We start from the raw sequence: 22459 nt of genomic DNA on the forward strand, positions 1-22459 counted from the left end.
GTGGTTACAGTGCTTTCGTGGGCATTGCTCGTGGGACTATTTCGGGCGAGCTATGTCTATTGGAGGAGGATTAAGCTCGCACTAGCTCAGTAATGTATCAGATAAGGACTACCACGTATCACTTTAGCGAGCTGCTCTGCTATGCTAGATGTTGTGGGTCGAGCTTTCTCTAGCTCGGCTGCATACCTAATGGAAACTGCCACGTGTTGAGCAGGCAAGATGTCTTGTGAGTGGGACATGAAGGGATGAGATATCCATCATATGGATGGTCGAACCCTGGAGGAAGGTAGGGCGAAATTTCAAAAAATTTCTCTCTCCCATTTGGGAATCACATTCTCTGTTTTAGAAAATCTGCAATTTCAAGGATCAATCTTGAACCAAGAACCAAACCAGATCCAAAACCAAAAGGTAGGAGAGTGATATACCTGATATGAATAAACAATATCCTCCAATGATGGTGTTCACGTCCAAAGAAGTCTCCAATGATTGCTCCCACTGAAGATGACACAGTGTATGGTGGAGAATAATCAGTAGTGTTCTTCCCAAGAACGAATCCTTCAGCAAGAATTCGTTGGAGGCTGTGAGCACGACATCAGATCAACCTTTCTCCAAAGACTGATGTCAAGAACTATTCTTGTCTACTCCTACAAAACTGGAGATCAAACTGGCAGTAGGTGGCAACTGGAGGAAAACACAGGGAGAAGATGGCACAGTCACACTGTTGTTGTCTTCTCTCTGTGTGATCTAAGATCTAATCTCTGGGATTGGATGAACTGAATGGTTCATCCCCTCCTCCTTTTATAGAATTAAAGAGATCAGCTCCTAATCCCATTAGGAGTTTCGTGACTCAAATCCTTATTTGAATCTGGACTCTCTTTAAGTGATAAGGATAAGTCCTTATCTTATCTGCAAATTACATCAGCTCTCTCCTAATCTCATTAGGAGGTTTCTTGATTTGGATCTAGACTCTCTAAGTGGATAGAGAAAAACCCTATCCTATCTGTTAATCCAAATCCCAGATTCGGTCCTCTTTAATTAGTCCAACTAAACCAGTTTGAAATTGCCTTTAGGCCCAATAAGTCTTATGTGCTCAATGGCCTTCCAAACTGCTACCCAGTTGGGATTCTTTGCATGGCGTGGGACCCAAACATTGTTCTACACATTATCTAGATCGTTCAGCCCTGCCTCTGTTACAAGGCCTGACCGAATACACTGTTATGGATAGAGAACCCCTGAACCCATCACCATGTGCTCTTAATGGGGCCAACACTTACACTAAGTGGTCCCTGGGCCAAGCCAACTTAGAAAAAAATAGGGACTATGGGTAGATGCAAGATTATCCAATCAGGTAGTGCATCCCCAATGATTCACTTTGTCCGACAAAGGGGCTGATCCTGTCACTATGATCTCTCACTCAGATGAATTCTCCGACTATCCGAACATACCCAGGTTTTGACCCTCTCTAAGGATTTCACTGATTTGCCCATCAAACAGGGGTCAGGTGTAACATTCCCATTTTGCCCATCTATCTCCAAGGTCTAGGGCAATACTAGAATTTTGGTCTGGTTCAAGGTTTCAAGAAAACCCACACTGCATGTACTTCAGGTCTCACCATGGCAGATGAGACAAGCCACCCCAACGAACATGGCAGTACATCAATGTTAGCCTAGGCATGATAAATCTCCCCAGATCTATCAAACGATTGTGAATATTCTAAACTAACAAGAGTTTTATAAGTGTCTAGTTTAAGGCTTTTACATAGAAACACACCACAATGACATGCAATGTCAAAAGATACATCAATCTGATTGGAGCTAAGGGCACAATTTTCTAACATTTGGCTATGCACTAGCGATTGGGGTAAACCTTCTTGATTCAGATTGTTGGATTGCAGGGGTTGATGGTTGTTATGAGGCTGACTGTCCCTTGGTGCTGGTTGTCAAGACATCATAGTATGTTGTGGTTGACACCGATGCTGAGATTGTTGGTGACGTTGTTGAGACTACTGATAAAGTTGCTGCTGAGACTATTAATGTTGTTGTTGGCATGGTTGTTGCCAGGATGGCCGTTGCTATTGTCCAGCGATAATAACAAACTGTATCTCCCACGACCATATTTGTTCAGTCATGGTATTGACACACCGTATCAGGTCATGAAACTGTTGAACATCCACTATCGCGGAAGGTGTTGTTAGTTCGACAAATGGGGGCATATTCACGTTCTCCGCTTATTGCACTAGAACGTCAATTTGGCCAATGGTGATGGTAGGGATCTGGCCGTTGATGTTATTGGTGGAAGGATTTCCTGAAAGTTCCATTTAGAGAGTTCATTTTCTGAAGTAAGAGATAGTGAACTAAGAGGTAAAAAAGGGGGAACACTAGCTTTTCGTTGTGTTTCGCATAGACAGAGCCAATTGATGAGGCACAAAATATGCCCACCAATAGATGAAGCACATAAACTGCTCACTCACTTGCGTCTGATGAGGTGGCTTGGACTGGGTTCAGTCTGCTGTTCAAGTCGAGCTATTGTGTCGAGCTGGGGGTCCGAGTTGAGAGCTGAAAGGAAAGACAGGTTAGAGTGCCTGGGTAAGTCTTTACCCAGGAGGACACTCTGATGCTTAAGTCAAGGAGTAGTTCTTCGAGAGAGAATATGAGAGAGAGTGTGAGATTATCTGTGTGTCTACCATTTGGAGCATTCCTAGGGTCTTTTTATAGCTACCTGAGGTTTAGGTGCTGTTGGGCAACGTTTCAGAGCTTCGTTTGGCGCTGTTTCCTAAATTCTGGGGTGTACTGGTCAATTGATTCCTGGATTTGTGCAGTGGTTACAAGTCACCTGCTAATCTTGAGGCGGTACTCTCAGTGGACTGCTCCCTGTGTTGTGGTTACAGTGCTTTCGTGGGCATTGCTCGTGGGACTATTTCGGGCGAGCTATGTCTATTGGAGGAGGACTAAGCTCGCACTAGCTCAGTCATGTATCAGATAATGACTACCACATGTCACTTTAGCGAGCTGCTCTGCTATGCTGGATGTTGTGGGTCGAGCTATCTCTAGCTCTGCCGCATACCTAATGGAAACTGCCACGTGTTGAGCAGGCAAGATGTCTTGTGAGTGGGACATGAAGGGATGAGAGATCCATCATATGGATGGCCGAACCCTGGAGGAAGGTAGGGCGAAATTTCAAAAAATTTCTCTCTCGCATCTGGGAATCACATTCTCTGTTTTAGAAAATTTGCAATTTCAAAGATCAATCTTGAACCAAGAACCAAACAACATCCAAAACCAAAAGGTAGGAGAGGGATATACCTGATATGAATAAACAATAACCTCCAATGATGGTGTTCACGTCCAAAGAAGTCTCCAAAGATCGCTTCCACTGAAGATGACACAGTGTATGGTGGAGAATAATCAGTAGTGTTCTTCCCAAGAACTGAATCATTCAGCAAGAATTCGATGGAGGCTGTGAGCACGACTTCAGATCAACCTTTCTCTAAAGACTGATGTCAAGAACTATTCTTGACTGCTCCTACAAAACTGGAGATCAAACTACCAGTAGGTGGCAACTGGAGGAAAACACAGGAAGAAGATGGCGCAGTCACACTGTTGTTGTCTTCTCTCTGTGTGATCTAAGATCTAATCTCTGGGATTGGATGAACTGAATGGTTCATCCCCTCCTCCTTTTATAGATTTAAAGAGATCAGCTCCTAATCCCATTAGGAGTTTCGTGATTCAAATCCTTATTTGAATCTGGACTCTCTTTAAGTGATAAGGATAAGTCCTTATCTTATCTGCGGATTACATCAGCTCTCTCCTTATATCATTAGGAGGTTTCTATATCCAAATCTCTATTTGGATCTAGACTCTCTGAGTGTGGATAGGGAAATACCCTATCCTATCTGTTAATCCAAATCCCAGATTTGCCCCTCTTTAATTAGTCCAACTAAACCAGTTTGAAATTGCCTTTAGGCCCAATAAGTCTTATGTGCTCAATGGCCTTCCAAACTGCTACCCCGTTGGGAGTCTTTGCATGGCGTGAGACCCAAACATTGATCTACACATCATCCCGATGGGTTCCGTCCAGCCTCTGTTACAAGGCGTGGCCGAATACACTGTTATTGATAGAGAACCCTTGAGCCCATCACCATGAGCTCTTAATGGGGCCAACATTTACACTAAGTGGTCCCTGGGCCAAGCCACCTTATAAAAACCTAGGGATTATGGGTAGATGCAAGATTAGCACATCAGGTATTACCCTCAATGGTCTTACACTTAACCTCTCTGCCCATAATGCTCAAGCACTGCTCGACAAGAGATGACCTCTCCCTTGACTGCAAGGTATAGTGCTGCACTTTCTACTCACATGGATCCCAGGAATTAAAACCTTTTGCACACATTTTGAAACCATAATAAATAAATAAATATATATATATATATATATATATATATATATATATGTATATCTCTATATAAATATATTTTGCAAAAAACAAATTTCAACGGTTGAAATTGATTGTCGACAGTTTACGTTTCCATCAAAGAGAGTGCATCCCCAATGATTCACTTTGTCCGACAAAGGGGCTGATCCTGTCACTATGATCTCTCACTCAGATGAATTCTCCGACTATCCGAACATACCCAGGTTTTGACCCTCTCTAAGGATTTCACTGATTTGCCCATCAAACACAACCCAATCTTACACCTAGTGCAGTATCATAATCAAGTCTAGGGGTCAGGTGTAACATTCCCATTTTGCCCATCTATCTCCAAGGTCTAGGGCAATACTAGAATTTTGGTCTGGTTCAAGGTTTCAAGAAAACCCACACTGCATGTACTTCAGGTCTCACCATGGCAGATGAGACAAGCCACCCCAACGAACATGGCAGTACATCAATGTTAGCCTAGGCATGATAAATCTCCCCAGATCTATCAAACGATTGTGAATATTCTAAACTAACAAGAGTTTTATAAGTGTCTAGTTTAAGGCTTTTACATAGAAACACACCACAATGACATGCAATGTCAAAAGATACATCAATCTGATTGGAGCTAAGGGCACAATTTTCTAACATTTGGCTATGCACTAGCGATTGGGGTAAACCTTCTTGATTCAGATTGTTGGATTGCAGGGGTTGATGGTTGTTATGAGGCTGACTGTCCCTTGGTGCTGGTTGTCAAGACATCATAGTATGTTGTGGTTGACACCGATACTGAGATTGTTGGTGACGTTGTTGAGACTACTGATAAAGTTGCTGCTGAGACTATTAATGTTGTTGTTGGCATGGTTGTTGCCAGGATGGCCGTTGCTATTGTCCAGCGATAATAACAAACTGTATCTCCCATGACCATATTTGTTCAGTCATGGTATTGACACACCGTATCAGGTCATGAAACTGTTGAACATCCACTATCGCAGAAGGTGTTGTTAGTTTGACAAATGGGGGCATATTCACGTTCTCCGCTTATGGCAGTGGAACGCCAATTTGGCCAGTGGTGATGGTTGGGATTTGGCCGTTGATGTTATTGGTGGAAGGATTTCCTGAAAGTTCCATTTAGAGAGTTCATTTTCTGAAGTAAGAGATAGTGAACTAAGAGGTAAAAAAGGGGGAACACTAGCTTTTCGTTTTGTTTCGCACAGGCAGCGCCAATTGATGAGGCACAAAATATGCCCACCAATAGATGAAGCACATAAACTGCTCACTCACTTGCGTCTGATGAGGTGGCTTGGAATGGGTTCAGTCTGCAGTTCAAGTCGAGCTATTGTGTCGAGCTGGGAGTCCGAGTTGAGAGCTGAAAGGAAAGACAGGTTAGAGTGCCTGGGTAAGTCTTTACCCAGGAGGACACTCCGATGCTTAAGTCAAGGAGTAGTTCTTCGAGAGAGAATATGAGAGAGAGTGTGAGATTATCAGTGTGTCTACCATTTGGAGCGGTCCTAGGGTCTTTTTATAGCTACCTGAGGTTCCGGTGCTGTTGGGCAATGTCTCAGAGCTTCGTTTGGCGTTGTTTCCTAAATTCTGGGGTGTACTAGGCAATTGATTCCTGGATTTGTGCAGTGGTTACAAGTCGCCTGCTAATCTTTAGGCGGTCCTCTCAGTGGACTGCTCCCTGTGTTGTGGTTACAGTGCTTTCGTGGGCATTGCTCGTGGGACTATTTCGGGCGAGCTATGTCTATTGGAGGATTAAGCTCGCACTAGCTCAGTCATGTATCAGATAATGACTACCACGTGTCACTTTAGCGAGCTGCTCTGCTATGCTGGATGTTGTGGGTCGAGCTTCCTCTAGCTCGACCGCATACCTAATGGAAACTGCCACGTGTTGAGTAGGCAAGATGTCTTGTGAGTGGGACATGAAGGGATGAGCGATCCATCATATGGATGGCCGAACCCTAGAGGAAGGTAGGGCAAAATTTCAAAAAATTTCTCTCCCCCATCTAGGAATCACATTCCCTGTTTTAGAAAATCTGCAATTTCAAGGATCAATCTTGAACCAAGAACCAAACCAGATCCAAAACCAAAAGGTAGGAGAGGGATATACCTGATATGAAGAAACAATATCTTCCAATGAAGGTGTTCACGTCCAAAGAAGTCTCCAAAGACTGCTCCCTCTGAAGATGACATAGTGTAGGGTGGAGAATAATCAGTAGTGTTCTTCCCAAGAACTGAATCCTTCAGCAAGAATTCGATGGAGGCTGTGAGCACGACATCAGATCAACCTTTCTCCAAAGACTGATGTCAAGAACTATTCTTGACTGCTCCTACAAAACTGGAGATCGAACTGGCAGTAGGTGGCAACTGGAGGAAAACACAGGGAGAAGATGGCGCAGTCACACTATTGTTGTCTTCTCTCTGTGTGATCTAAGACCTAATCTCTGGGATTGGATGAACTGAATGGTTCATCGCCTCCTCCTTTTATAGATTTAAAGAGATCAACTCCTAATCCCATCAGGAGTTTCCTGATTCAAATCTTTATTTGAATCTGGACTCTCTTTAAGTGATAAGGATAAGTCTTTATCTTATCTGCAGATTACATAAGCTCTCTCCTAATCTCATTAGGAGGTTTCTTGATTTGGATCTAGACTCTCTAAGTGGATAGAGAAATACCCTATCCTATCTGTTAATCCAAATCCCAGATTTGGTCCTCTTTAATTAGTCCAACTAAACCAGTTTGAAATTGCCTTTAGGCCCAATAAGTCTTATGTGCTCAATGGCCTTCCAAACTGCTACCTAGTTGGGATTCTTTGCATGGCGTGAGACCCAAACATTGTTCTACACATTATCCAAATGGTTCAGCCCTGCCTCTGTTACATGGCCTGACCGAATACACTGTTATGGATAGAGAACCCCTGAGCCCATCACCATGGGCTCTTAATGGGGCCAACATTTACACTAAGTGGTCCCTGGGCCAAGCCACCTTATAAAAACCTAGGGACTATGGGTAGATGCAAGATTAGCCCATCAGGTATTACCCTCAATGGTCTTACACTTAACCTCTCAGCCCATAATGATCGAACACTGCCCGACAAAAGGGGACCTCTCCCTCGGCTGCAAGGAACAGTGTTAAACTCTCTAGTCACATGGACCCCGGAAATTAAAACCTTTGGCAAACATTTTGAAACCGTAATATATATGTATATCTTTATGTAAATATATTTTGCAAAAAGAAATTTCAACGATTTAAATCAGCTGCCAGCAGTTTTGGTTTCCATCAGAGAGAGTATCACCGATCATTGCCTTTGTCTGACAAAGGGGCTGATCTTGTCACTATGATCACCTACTCAGATGAATTCTCAGACTGTCCCAACATACATAGGTTTTGAGCCCCTATAAGGATTTCACTGATTGGCATATCAAAGACAGCCCAATCCAACACCTAGTGCAGTATCACAATCGAGTCTAGGGGTCAGGAGTAATTTTCCAGTTTTGCCCATCAATCTCCAAGGTTCAGGGCAATACTGGAAATCTGGTCCGGTTCTGGATTTTAGGTAAACCTACACTACATGTACCTCGGGTCTCACTTTGGCAACTAAGACAGGCTACCCTAACCAACTTGGCGGTACATCAGTGTCAGATTTGGTAGGATAAATCTCCCCAGACTTATCCAATGGCAGTGAACATTCTAAACTAACACGAGTCTCATATGTGTCTAGTTTAAGGGTATTATACAGAAACATACCACAATAACATGAATCAAATATGTACTTTATTCATTTACAATAAATGTCATAATGTACATCATTCTGATTGGAGCTAAGGGCATACACTGTTTAACAGGACATTGTTTTGTTGATAGCGTCCATGTGTCCACCATCAAGTAGGTTGACCAAAATGCCCCTCATCATATGGCATGGGACCCTAACATTGATCTCCACAAAAGCAAAGGCCTAGCCAAATTCACTACTGAACACAGTAAACCCTTGAGCCCATCATATTGACCTCTTAACAGGCCCAACATTTACATTAAATGGTCATTGTGTCCAACCACCTTATGAAGGCCCAAGGACTATGGACTTAAGTGAGATTATCCCATTAGGTAAAAAATCCTAAATGGTCTTACACTTAACCCCTCATCCCATAATAATTAAACACTACCAAACAAGAGAAGACCTCTCCCTCCGCTGCAAGGTGTAGGGTCACACTTTCTTCTCAGGATGGATCTTGGGAATTAAAACCTTTACAAACATTTATATTTATATATATATTTTGCAAAAAAAATCTCAAGCATGTTTGAAATCAACTACCCACAATTCAGGTTTCCATCAGAGAGAGTGTTGTTCCCCAATCATTCACTTTGCCCGACAAAGGGGCTGATTCTCTCACTATGATCACCCACTCAGTTGAATTCTCAAACTGCCCCAACATACCCATGTTTTGACCCCCACTAAGGGTCTCACTGATTGGCATATCAAAGAAAGCTCAATCCAACACCTAGTGCAGTACCATAATCGAGTCTAGGGGTTATGTATAACTTTCTAATTTTGCCCATATATCTCCAAGGTCTAGGGCATAAATAAAAAATAGTCCAGTTTAGAGTTTCAAAGAAACCCAAACTATAAGTGATTTGGGTCTCACCCTAGCAGCTGAGACAAGCCACACCAACCTACTTGGTAGCACATTAGTGTCAACCTTAGTTGGATAAACCTCCCCAGGTCTATTCAATGGCTGTGAAGATTCTAAACTAACACGAGTCTCATAAGTGCCCATTTTTGGGGTATTACATAGAAATACACCATATATAACACGAATCAATTATGTACTATTATTCATTTACAATAAATGTCAAAAGTATATCAATCTGATTAGAGCTAAGGGCATACACTATCTAATAGCTCTCACTTGCACTTAGGTCCAATTGGGTACAAGTCAGAGTCCACCTTTCACGTGTTTCTCAAACACTTTTTGTGTCAATGGCTTAGTCAATGGGTCTGTCACATTCTCCGCTGATGCTACCTTTTGAATCTAGACATCTTCTCTACTAACAATCTCCTGCATTACATGGTATTTCCTCTCAATGTGCTTTGACTTCGAGTGGGCTCAGGGCTCCGTAGCCTGGGCAATGGCTCCAGTGTTGTCACACAACAATGGAATGGGTGATGTGCTGGACAAAACTAGTCCTAATTCTTAAATGAACTTTTTCATTTCAACGGCTTCCCTGGCAGCTTCACTTGTGGCAATATACTCGACCTCAGTCATGGAGTTTGCTGGGGACCCTTGTTTGCTGCTTTTCCAGCTAACTGCACAGTATCCCATTGTAAAGATGTAACCAGATGTAGACTTTCTATCATCTGGGTCTGATTGGAAGTCGGCTTTGGTATACCCTAGGATCTGTAGTGAACTACAATCGAATTCTAGACAAAACTCTTTTGTCCTTTGGAGGAATTTAAGTATGTTTTTCACAGCTATCTAATGCTCCTGTCCTGGGTTTGATTGGTATCTACTTATCACACTCACTACTTGAGCAATGTCTAGCCGAGTGCACAGCATGGCATACATGATGCTTCCTACGGCTGAGGCATAGGGAACCTCTTTCATGCCCTCAATCTCCTCGGAATTCTTGGAAGACATGCCCTCGGAAAGAGTGACTTTGTGTCTGATAGGGACAAATCCCTTCTTGGATTTCTCCATGTTGTATCTTTTGATAATCGTGTCAATGTAACTAGATTGGGATAATCCTATTATCCTCTTCGATGTATCTCTATAGAGTCAAAGTCCAAAGATGTAGGAGGCTTTTCCAAGATCTTTCATAGAGAATTGCTGTGAAATCCATACCTTCACTGTAATTAACATTCCTACATCATCTCAAAGAGTAGAATGTCATCAACATACAAAAACAAGAACGTAACCTTAGTTCCACTGCCTTCCTGTAAACATAGGGCTCATTCGGATTCTGCTCAAAGTCAAACTATTTGACGGTAGAGTCAAACTAGATGTTCCAACTCCTAGAAGCTTGCTTATGTCCATATATATATGGATCGATTAGGTTTACACATCATGTGTTACTGATGTTAGACAGTGTATGCCCTTAGCTCCAATCAGATTGATGTACTTATTGTCATTTATTGTAAATGAATAAAGTACAAAATTGATTCATGTCATTGTGGTGTGTTTCTGTGTAATACCCTTAAACTGGACACTTTTGAGACTCGTGTTAGTTTAGAATCTTCACGCCAATTGGATAGATCCAAGGAGATTTATCCTACCAAGGCTAACACTGATGTGCTGCCAAATTGGTTGGGGTGGCTTGTCTCAACTGTTAGGGTGAGACCTGATGTACATGCAGTGTGGGTTTTCTTGAAACCCTGAACCGGACCAAATTCCAGTATTGCCCTAAACCTTGGAGATAGATGGGCAAAACTAGAATGTTACACCTGACCCCTAGACTCGATTATGGTACTACACTAGGTATCGGATTGGGTTGTCTTTGATATACCAATCAGTGAGATCCTTAGAGAGGGTCAAAACCTTGGTATGTTGGGGCAGTCTAAGAATTCACTTGAGCGGGTGATCATAGTGATAGAATCAGCCCCTTTGTTGGACAAAGTGAATGATCAAGTAATGCACTCTCTCTAATGGAAACCTAAACTGCTGGTAGTTGATTTCAAACTTGTAAAAATTTGTTTTTGCAAAATATATTTATATAGAGATATACATATATATATATATATATATTATGGTTTCAAAATGTTTGTAAAAGGTTTTAATTCCCGTTTTCCATGTGAGTTCGGAGTGAAACACGACACCTTGTAGCCAAATGAGAGGTGCTCTCTTGTTGGGCAGTGTTTGATCATTAAGGGCTGAGAGGTTGAGTGTAAGACCATTGAGAGCACTTGGTGGGCTAATCTTGCATCTGCCCACAGTTCTTTGCTTTTCCTAAGGTGGCTGGATACAAGATCCATTTAATGTAAATGTTGGGCCCACTAAGAGCCCATGGTGATGGGCTGGTTCCCTGTGACATATAATGAATTTGGCCAGGCCTTATAACAAAGGCTGGGCCGAACCCATGTGGCTAATGTGTAGATCAACGTTAGAGTCCCATGCCATACAAAGAGAGCCAAGTTGTCAGCAGATTAAAGATTAAGTGAGCACATAAGCTTAATGGGCCTAAGGCCCAATTCAATTTTAAACTAATTAGGATTAGCTAAAGGATAACATAAGTCTTATCCATTTAAGAGTCCAGATCTAAATATAAGATTTTTATTTGGAAACTCTCTCCTAATTAGATTAGGAGGCTGATCCAAGAGGCTATAAATAGGGGGCAAATTCCTTAGATTTTCAACACAACAAATTGTAGAATTCTTTTCCATTTCTTGCGGCCCCTACCCAATTCAATCTCCACTTGTGGATCTGATCAAGAAAGGTTCTTGGTATTGTTTCTTGGTAGAAGAAACAATCTGAATTCGTACTCATCAGACCTTACTCGATTCTTGTTGAAGAATTCAGGTTCTTGCTGAAGAACCATCCTACTGATCCTGCTTCACTACACATTATGTCTTCTTCAATGGAAGCGGGTTTTGATCTTCTCTATGGACATGAACACCTGCATTGGGAGTTATTTTTTCTTCATATCAGGTATATTCCTCACTCTATTTTGGTTACAGATCTAGGCCGGTTTTGGATTCAAGAAAGGATCTTGAAAATGCAGTTTTCTAAACTTCGGAATTGGATTCCCAGAAGGGAGTGAGAAAATTTTTGAAATTTTGCCCAAGATTTCTACATGGTTTGGCCATCCATTCGATGGATCTCCCTTCCCTTCAGTGGTATCAGAGCTAGATTCAATTCTTGAACCAAAAATAAACCAGATCTGATATGCACAAATCGGTAGAAATTATTCTACCCAATTTGTGCAGTTTGCAGTTTCGCTAGGAAATAGGTTTCCAGTTTTGGGCAAATGATTTGAAAATTAAATCTTTTTAATCTGAAATATATTTAGAATTGTTCTATTTATATTTCTTGGATTTTGGGTTGTTCGTGAGGTGGAGATTGAAATCTTTTATTGGCGCAACTGTTGTATTCTATTCATTCTTGGTCTGTAAATATATTTTTTTTATTTTTTAGACAGAATGTATAGGATTTGATTCTTATGTAAATTAATGGAGAAACTAGGATTTTATCTATTTTATTTCATTAGAAGAAGAAACTAGTTTGCGTGGAGGAGAAGACACTTGTGCAGATGAGAAATTTGCAATCTGTGATTTGAAAAATCAAATTTGCAAGCTGTGACTAATCTTTTTCTTGCAGGTTTGGATCGACAAGAACAACCCACTGTTATGTTCATTTTCTGATTATTGATTGTCATTTATCATCCATATTTAATTTCAAATCATCTTCTTGAATTGGATATTGAATTAAATAGTAAACCCTAGACCCATTCGACCTAGATTGGACCGAATCTAGGATAAGAAGGTTGGGGATTAGATAAGAGATAGGATATGATTAGTTCAAAGAAGATAAGATCAAGACTCCCTAAAGATAAGATGATCTCCTAGAAGGATTTGGAAAACAGCCCTCTCCTTTGGCTATATAAAGAGGGGGGTGAAGCAGCTCTATCATCACTCATTCCAAGATCCAAGAGATCATCAAGAGGCCAAGAAGCTCAAGAAGGTAGTTCGGCTATGGAGAAGAAAGCATGGAGATTGCGCAGATCATGAGTAGCTAAGCTTCTTTTTCTGATTCAAGGGGGGAGGTTCGATCGTGTCATTGTGAGGTTCTGTAGTTACTTTATTTTCTTGCTTTCTAATTCAAGTATTCATTGATTCTTGTGCATATTTTTATTGGATGTTGATGTTAATTAGTTTGACAAACTGAATTAATGTTGATTTTCCTATTGCTATCCATGATTTCGGTGATCCGTAATTGTCACCAATAATGGTACAAGTAGCAATTAGGTTGATATCTTTTTGGGTCAATTGTTCGTGACAGCCTTTGACCAACATTTTATCATGGTTCAACCTAAAGGAATCGATGGAACAAAATTCAATAATTGCAGTTATCTCAATTATTGTTATTTTGGTTTAACTGTTTTCACAAATCTTAATGCTATCATTGTTTAACATGGAACGCTATCGTACCCAGTTGAGTGGTGATAAGTGTTGATCAAATGCTGTGTTAGGTCAACTGAATTAGGAAAACACAAGGTTTATTATGGCTATCCTAGTAAATCTAAGGTTAAATGCTTAAATTGCAAGAATGCTGAATTGTACCTAGGATCGATGGCCAATCGATTCAATCCAAACCCTTGAACCAGAATTCGGTAAGACTGATTTTTCTCTTGTTTGTTTAGTTTGTTATTCATTTAATTTTAGTTATTAAACTTTCCCACACAATTACTTTATCCATTCAGCTAAGAGATTACTGATTCGTTCCCTGTGGGATTCGACCTAGTACCACTGTTACTACAAATATTTTATTGTGGGACTAGTACTAATTTTGAGGGCTTCAACAAACCCGTCAATGGGGGTTGTTCTTAGCCCTAATTTTTCACTCTTGGGTCAAAGGATTGATAGTTAATTACGAGACCTAATTCGGCCCACACCTGTAAAGCCCAGTTATAATGTGTTAAAACCGCTTATGCCCATTAACTACATAAAAGCTATACGGGCCGAACTGCTCTTTGCTATTCAGCCCATATACCTGGATAATATTAATTAGTAATATTATGAATTATTATGGACTTTAATAATGGATTTTATAGAGATTAATTGATTGGACCAATTTTATCCCTGCATGTGATATATGGATGTGTGATGTGCAATGTTCAAGGGCCATAAGTACTTGGCCCATGCTGATACGACAGTGTCTCTTGCGCACACCATGGTTGAATGCACATCATTGCCATGGTGTCCTTAAGATCGTTCGATGATCCTCCCTTCGTGGGGGGGCCCCACACCTCCCCAAGAAGAATCGTATAGAACCCTAATCATTTAGGGCCCATCAAAATATGGCTTTATGAGTCAGTGGGAGCCACTTTGGTTTGACCTAAATTAAACTAGGGTGTAACTTTTGTTCCTTCTTGAAATATGAGTGCATGTGATAGGGAGATTCATATGATGAACTCTCTAAACACCTTATATCATTAGCATGAAGATGGGTCCTTCAGTAATGAGGAAACACACAATAAAATTGGGTTATCCATTTGCTGTTGGATCTGTTGGAATGTTTCATAAGATGATAAGGGCGTCATAGACCGATGTAGGAGGGGCCTATCCTAAAATGGAAGACTCTCTCATGGTACCTTGGCGTTCATGAATATGATGTGTGAGCACTCACTGGATAGAAAGGTTTAATCTAAAATGGCAATGAACCTTGTATCACAGAGGCCAAAGGGAAAGCTCATACGATGAGTGGATATGATCCTTCATAGAAAGGTGGTGGGGTTATGTAGCTAAAACAGTTGGCTCCATGCACCATATGTGATTTCCCACATTTCCAGAGACATAAATCGTAGGCTCCGTCACTGAGATAGGAGAGAAATCTCGGAGATGAATAAATGGAAATGAACTTAGATTAAAAGCCATATCTATGTAGATAACATGAATGAAATTAGGTTGTAGACTAATGTTTGCTTTTTATCAGAAAATGGCAAATGGACAATTCGCTAAACTGTTGGACGATAACAAACATAAGGGCCCAAACTATGCTGACTGGTATTGTAACCTTATGCTGGTCCTCACTTCAGAGAATTTGGACAAAGTAGCTAAGAATCCTACCCTAGAACGTTCGGGTGATAGGGCTTCTGAGGCCCGTAGGAGGGACTACCAGGAATGGGAAGAGAAAAACTCTCTAGCCCACTGCTGCATCATTGCATCCTTGGATAATCAGATACAACGACAGTTCGATCAAATCGAATTGTCCAAGGATATCTTGGATATTCTGAGGACGATGTACATAGAGCATAATCGTTCTACTCAGCAGAAGGTCTTGAAACAGTTCATGACCGCACAAGTGTCCAAGATCCAACAGGTTCATGACCATTGTCTCCAGATGATGGGTTACACTAATGAACTTGAGGCTCTTGGATTTGGGCTTGACCATGTCACGAAGGTGGTTGCCATCCTAATTTCTTTGCCTCATTCCTTCAATCAGTTCATCATGAATTATAACATGAAAAAGCTAAATGTTAGCATCTAGGAACTCAGCAATATGTTGCAGAGGGCCGAGGAACTGATTAAGAAGGATGAGCCTATTTCCATGCTTGTTGAAGTCGGCAAATCGGGCAAGAAGAAGAGGAAGGCAAAGAGAAATCCTCAGAAGAAAGCTACTAAGTCTAAGAAGCAGAAGAAGGACAGAGCATCAGATGCTTGTCACTTTTGCAAACAGGCTGACCACTAGAAGAGGAATTGTCCTCTGTACCTGGAATCCCAGAAACAAGGTAATTTCGAATCCTGTGTCATAGAAACCAACTTGTTGGTAACTTCTACTTCCTAGTGTATTTACTCCTAGGCTTTGACTCATGCGTGTAACTCACTACAGGGGTTTAGGATAAGCAGAAGACTAAGTGACAGAGAAGTAACTCTTTACTTTGAGACTTCTGGAAGTGTTGCAGCTACTACTATAGGAACTGTAGAGTTAATTTTGAGAGAATGAACTATTATACTAAAAGATTGTCTTTATGTACAGAATTTGAGAAGAAATTTGATTTCTGTTTCAAAACTATGTGCGGATGGATATTCTATTCTTTTTAGTAATATGATTACTATCAAAAGAAATAACAAATTCCTTGCATATGGAGAACTTGAGAATGGTCCCTATGTTCTTCATCCTTCTCTGGACACTAACATAACCAAAAGTATGTCGGTGACATCCCCAAGAAAACAACCCATGATACAGTTAATCCCATGTGCCTGTGCCATTACCGACTTAGCCATATTAACATAGATTGTATCACAAGGTTGGTAAAGGATGGTCCTTTGGATTTTTTAACTATAGAAGATCTTTCAACCTGTGAACCTTGCCTTCAGGGTAAGATGACGAAAAGACCCTTTAACGGTAAGCCTAAAAGATGTACAGGCAAGCTTGACCTTATACATACTGATGTATGTGGTCCCATGAATGTTAGAACATTTAACCAGCATGTTTATTTCATAAAATTCACCGATGATTACTCTCGGTATGGTTACGTGTACCTAATGAGACACAAGTTTGAATCCTTTTAAAAGTTTAGAGAGTTCAAACAAGAGGTTGATAAACAGTTAGGGAGAGAAATTAAGACCCTTCGATCAGATCGAGGTGGCGAGTATCTCTCTGACAAATTCAGGGACTACTTGAAGGTCAATGGGATAGTATTACAGCTCGCTCTTTCTGCTACACTACAACTAAATGGTGTGTCAGAGAGGAGGAACCGGACTTTATTGGATATGGTCCGATTATTTCTCATACGCTAAGAGTTGCTCACATCCTTTTGGGGTCACGCATTAGAGACTATGATATACGTGCTGAATCGGGTTCCGACCAAATCAGTTTCGAAGACTCCCTATGAGCTTTGGACCGGAAAGAAAACAAGTGTAAGACACTTGAAGATTTGTGTGGTCCAGCACATGTTAAAAGAATGAGTGCAGACAAATTGGAATCCAAGACCAGTCGTTGCCTATTCGAAGGCTACCCCAAAAGCTTTGTGGGTTATCTATTCTATGACCCAGGAGAACAGAAGGTATTCTGTAGTTGAAATGCCCATTTCTTGGAGGATGATTACATCCTGAACAATCATCGTCAAGAAGTTGTTCTTGATGAGGAGAGCTCAGGGGTAGTGGGAGGTGTCCCACAAGTTCCAGGTAATGACCAACCTAGAAGATCCACTCGAGTTTTCAGGCCTCCAGTCCATTTTGGCTATTACCAGGATAGCTACTTGGTGGAAGCCACGACTAGTGAGGAGGATCCCGTGACTTATATGGAAGCTATGTTGGACATAGATTCCTTGAAGTGGGTAGAGGCCATAAAAGCTGAGGTGGAATGAATGGAAACCAATGGAGTCTGGACTCTACATACATTGACAAGATTGTCAAAAGATACAACATGGAGAACTCCAAGAAGAGATTTGTCCCTTTTAGACACGGAGTCACTCTCTCCAAGGGCATGTCTCCCAAGACTTCTAAGGAGATTGAGGGCACGAGAGAGGTTCCCTATGCCTCAGCCATAGGGAGCATCATGTATGTCATGCTGTGCACTCGGCCAGATATTGCTTACGCAGTGAGTGTGGTAAGTAGATACCAATCAAACCCAGGATAGGAGAACTGAACAGCTGTGAAAAACATACTTAAGTACCTTCGATGAACAAAAGAGTTTTGTCTGGTATTTGATGGTAGTTCACTACAGATCCTAGGGTATACCGATGTCGACTTTTAATCAAACCTAGATGATAGAAATTCTACACCTGGTTACATCTTTACACTAAGGTCATGTGTAGTTAACCGGAAAAACAGCAAACAAGGGTCCACAGGAAATCCCACGACCAAAGCCAAGTACATTTCCGCAAGTGAAGCTGCCAAGGAAGTAGTACGAATGAAGAAGTTCATTCAGAAATTAGGAGTAGTTCCATCTAGAACATCACCCATTGCACTGTTATGTGACAACACTGGAGCCATTGCTCAGGCTAAGGAGCCCCGAGCCCACATGAAATTGAAGCACATCGAAAGAAAGTATCATGTACTACGGGAGATTGCTGGTAGAGGGGATGTCCAAATTCAGAAGGTAGCATTAGCGAAGAATGTGGCAAACCCATTGACTAAGCCATTGACATAGAAAGTGTTTGAGAAACACGTGGATAGTATGGACTCTGGCTTTTACCCAATTGGACCTAATTGCAAGTGGGAGTTGTTAGATATATATATATATATATATATATATATATATATATATATATATATATATATATATATATATTTATTTATTTATACATATATTATATTTTTTATGGAAAAGGTTTGCAAAGGTTTTAATTCCTGGGATCCATCCTGATCAAAGAGTGTGACACTGTACCTTGCAGTTGAGGGAGAGTTCCTCTCTTGTTTGACAATGTTTGATCATTATGGATTGAGAGGTAAAGTGTAAGACCATTTAGGGCTTATATACTTAAGGACTAATCTCACTTAAGACCATAGTCCTTGGGACTTCATAAGGTGGTTGGACTGAAGGACCATTTAGTGTAAATGTTGGGCCCATTAAGAGTCCATACTGATGGACTAAGGGGTTCACTATGTCCAACAGTGAATTCGGCCAGGCCTTGTAACAGAGGTTAGGCTAAACCTGATAACTCTATATTTTGATGCCTTAAGGGCATCATTTCAGGGTTATTTTTGGCCTTAGAATAATCAAAGTGTGCCCTTTTCCCAGTTAAAATCAATATTGTGGCCTCTGGGGCCTCTATGCAATTCCGTGCAAAATTAGGAAGTTTACATTGCTGAAATGCAGTTTTTGGGAAGTTGGTGTGAAGTCTAGTTGAGAGAGGGGGTGTTTTTGTGAAAAACTACGAATAGGAGGAAGCCTCCTATCTGCTAAATCCGGTTTGGCACCCCTCCTATTGTATTAGCATGCTCCCCATGCCTTAGCAAACCCTAGCGTGCCTTTTAACCCATTCTTTTCACTCTTAGATAACCCTAGCCACCCTTAGCTATTTAATCTCCACCCTCCACTTCTTCTAATCTACACCATTCATTCTAGGACACTCTTTTCATAGTTTTTAAACCCTAGGGTGCCACCTAACTGCTAATCCTCACCATTTAGCCCCTAACCACTAGATTTCAGCCCTCCATTCCATCTTCTGTCTCAGCCATTCACTCTAGGACGCCACCCACCTCTTTTAATCTCCACCGTTCAACCCTAGGTGCCTCAGTCTCCTCCATTTATTTCAAGGTGCCCAAATCTCAACCCTACATAATATTGGGCACCCTCTTCTTTTCTTCTCAGCCCTAGGATCACCCCAAAATCATCCTAACCCTCCATTAAAAACCCTAGGGTGCCCATAACATTGCTAAACCCAGCTTCCGCTCCCCTCTTTCTCTATATTCCCAGTTGTGTCCACCCTTCTCTATAAAAAGGACCCTAGGGGCCCTGGAGAAGGGGTTGGTCAATTCACCCAATTCAGAAGGGTAAGGTTTCTTGAGGAGTTCAAGGGTTGTAGAAGGGGAGGATGCCCAGTTCTTGTCAAGAGGGGTTCTTGCAAGATATTCAACCAATCTGAAACTACCACCAGCGGATCTGATCAACAATTCATTTATTTTCTTCATTTTCTTATCTGTTATTTTTATTTCAGCACTCTTTTAGATTTAATTCCTATTTGTTTCTCTGTTTTGCAGACCTTAATTTGTCCTATTCAAGGCTAAGGTGTCTCGAGGGGTTCGAGGGCTAAAGAGGGGAAGGATGCCCACTTCTTGTCAGGAGGGGTTCTTGCAAGTTGTCTGGCCAATTTGTAGCTACCGCTACTGGATCTGAATTTTGGATCACTTTTATTTATTTCTTTTGTTAATTTCAATACTCTGCTAATTTTTGAATTTTAGTTATTGTCTTGTTTTTTTATGAACCTTTAATTTTATCATTAATAAATTTTATTTTCTTATTTTTTGCAATTCCCAATTGTATTATCTTTCCCAGATCTAAGTTCGTAATGGTTTTTCCCTTGCCTCTCTGTGGATACGACCTGTTCTCACCCATTTACTACATTTGTATTTGTTTGAGAATTGAAAAATTTTTATAAATATTAAAACTGGTGTTCCAAAGTGGTTAACGACACTCTTCCAGACACACCAAGTTTTTGGCACCGTTGCCGAGTAGTACGGAGAAAATTTGTTATTTGCTTTGTTCGGATCTATTTCATTATTTTTTTTTATTTTTGTCTTATTACTTGATCCGTTATCTCAGTTTAATTCTTGTTTCTCTTTGATTCTGTAGGACGGAATAGCAAAAGGTAGAGTACCGAAGCATTGCAGGGTTGTGGGACGAAAGAGAAGAGAAGAGAAATTGGATTGTGTTTCAGGTGTAGTCATTCCATTTTACTTTTGATTTTTGATTTTTATTTTTGAACTCTTTTCTTTTACAGTTGAATAGTGATTTTTGAATTTTTGATTATTTTTTTCCAATATCTGCTTTACTATTTTAGTATTAATTTTTCTTCAATTCTGTTTCTAGATATACTTTTCTTTCTTTATTTTAATTTCTTGTTCAAAATTTTGTCTTATTAGGTTAGTGTTTTTCTTGTTTGAATTTTTTTAGTTATTTAATTTAATAATTAATCGTTAAATAGGCAATTGTTTAAATTTTTTAATTTGAGTTAAATTTTGAATTTGAATTTAAATTTAAATTTTAATTCGAATATGAATTTGAATTTGAAATTGAATTTCAATTTTTGAAATTTAAGTTTAAAATTTTGATTTTAAAAAAATTAATAAAAATAAATCAAAAAATAAAGAAAATAATTAATATTTTAAAAGTTTTGCATTTGCATTCCAACATTTAGGGTGTGATATTCTAGAGCTTGCATCATATAGGTTTATTTAATTGCTAAATTATCATTGCTAGTTGTGAATATGTTAGGTTTTCTTTTTATTATTTTAATTGTTCATTTTGGTTAATTAGTTCACTTTATTATTTTATGTTAAATTGCTAAATTGCATTTTATAAATAATTGTTCATGCATTGTAGTTAGTTGCATTCATTTTGTTTGATTGTTTTGTTTTCGTTAATCCATTTAAGGGCACCCAACTTAAATAATATAAGGTGGGGGTTTCATCACCCTTCCTTGGCCCAAAAATCACCAACCTTCATGTGTGGTTCACCCTAACCCTAATTTAAAATTTGGATAGCAAGATTCTTTAGAGAAGCCTCACATTTGGTTCAAAGGTGTGCTGAATTTTAGGAAAGCTTGCAATTACTTTTCATAACTGGCGGTTGGTGTCAAAGGAAAGAGGTTAAACGGCTACACCTAAATGGGTTTTGTGGTTACTTAATTAGGTCCTTGTGAAAGCAAGGGGAGCCTCCCACATCCCCACCTCTTACCTAGCTAACCAAGGGAAGTGGTGTAATTCCAAGTGAACCTAAAAGGATTCACATTGGTTGAACCACTAGTTTAGGAAACCTAGGTCAGCCCCTAGGTCATGTGGTTGATTTGCTTGCATTTTTTTAATTTAAAAAATCAAATTTGAATTTAAATTTTAGGAATTTAAATTTCAAATTATGAATTTGAACTTAAATTTCAAAAATTTAAAAATTGAATTAAAAAAGAGAGAAAATTAAAAAATTAAAAAAAATAAAAACATAAAAAAGGGGAGAAAGTTTCAAAATTTGAGTTTAAATTTCAGAATTTAAATTTTAAAATCCAAGTTTGAAAATAAACTCAAAATTTAAAGTTCAAATTTAAACAAGAAGAAAATGGACTTCTAAGTTGTATGATGGGAAGGAGATCTCTAAGGAGAGAAACTGTAGAACCCATACCTGAAATAGAGAGATACCTCCATCACCAACACCACAACCAAATGGCTAGAATCAATGATTTCCAACCCAGAAAGTTGAAGGAATACTTCACTCCAACCCAATACAACCCTTCATCTTGCATTCAATTACCAGATACTCTGGCCTTACAATATGATATTAAGTCAAGAACAATTCAGATGCTCCCATCTTTTTATGGGAACCCTAGTGAGGACCCATACAAGCACATAGATAAGTTTATAGAAGTTTGTTCCATTGCAAGGATCCAAAACTTCAATGATGATGCCCTTAGATTGACTCTTTTCCCCTTCTCCTTGAAAGATAAAGCCAAGTACTGGTTAGGGATTATAGGGAGACACATTAGAAATTGGGCAGAAATGCAACAAGAATTCCTTAGAAAGTTCTATCCTATAGGCCGAACCAATACCATGAGAAGAGCCATCATTGGATTCACCCAAACACCGGGTGAACAAATTCATGAGGCTTGGGAGAGGATAAAGGAGTTAATGAGAAAATGCCCACACCATGGCCTGTCCTAGTGGCAAATTATCCAGG

At 40.0% G+C, this 22459-nt stretch overlaps 1 non-coding gene across 1 annotated transcript; it reads right to left on the reverse strand.

Moving 5' to 3' along the window:
- Positions 1 to 22329: 22329 nt before the first annotated feature.
- On the reverse strand, positions 22330 to 22436 carry LOC148848865 (small nucleolar RNA R71). The gene has a single exon (XR_016101564.1). It is a non-coding gene; the product is annotated as a small nucleolar RNA R71 (small nucleolar RNA).
- Positions 22437 to 22459: the final 23 nt, after the last annotated feature.

This window comes from Nelumbo lutea, chromosome 6 (genome assembly GCF_056320005.1).
Source record: "Nelumbo lutea isolate HS-2025 chromosome 6, American lotus-T2T, whole genome shotgun sequence".
NCBI lineage: Eukaryota > Viridiplantae > Streptophyta > Magnoliopsida > Proteales > Nelumbonaceae > Nelumbo > Nelumbo lutea.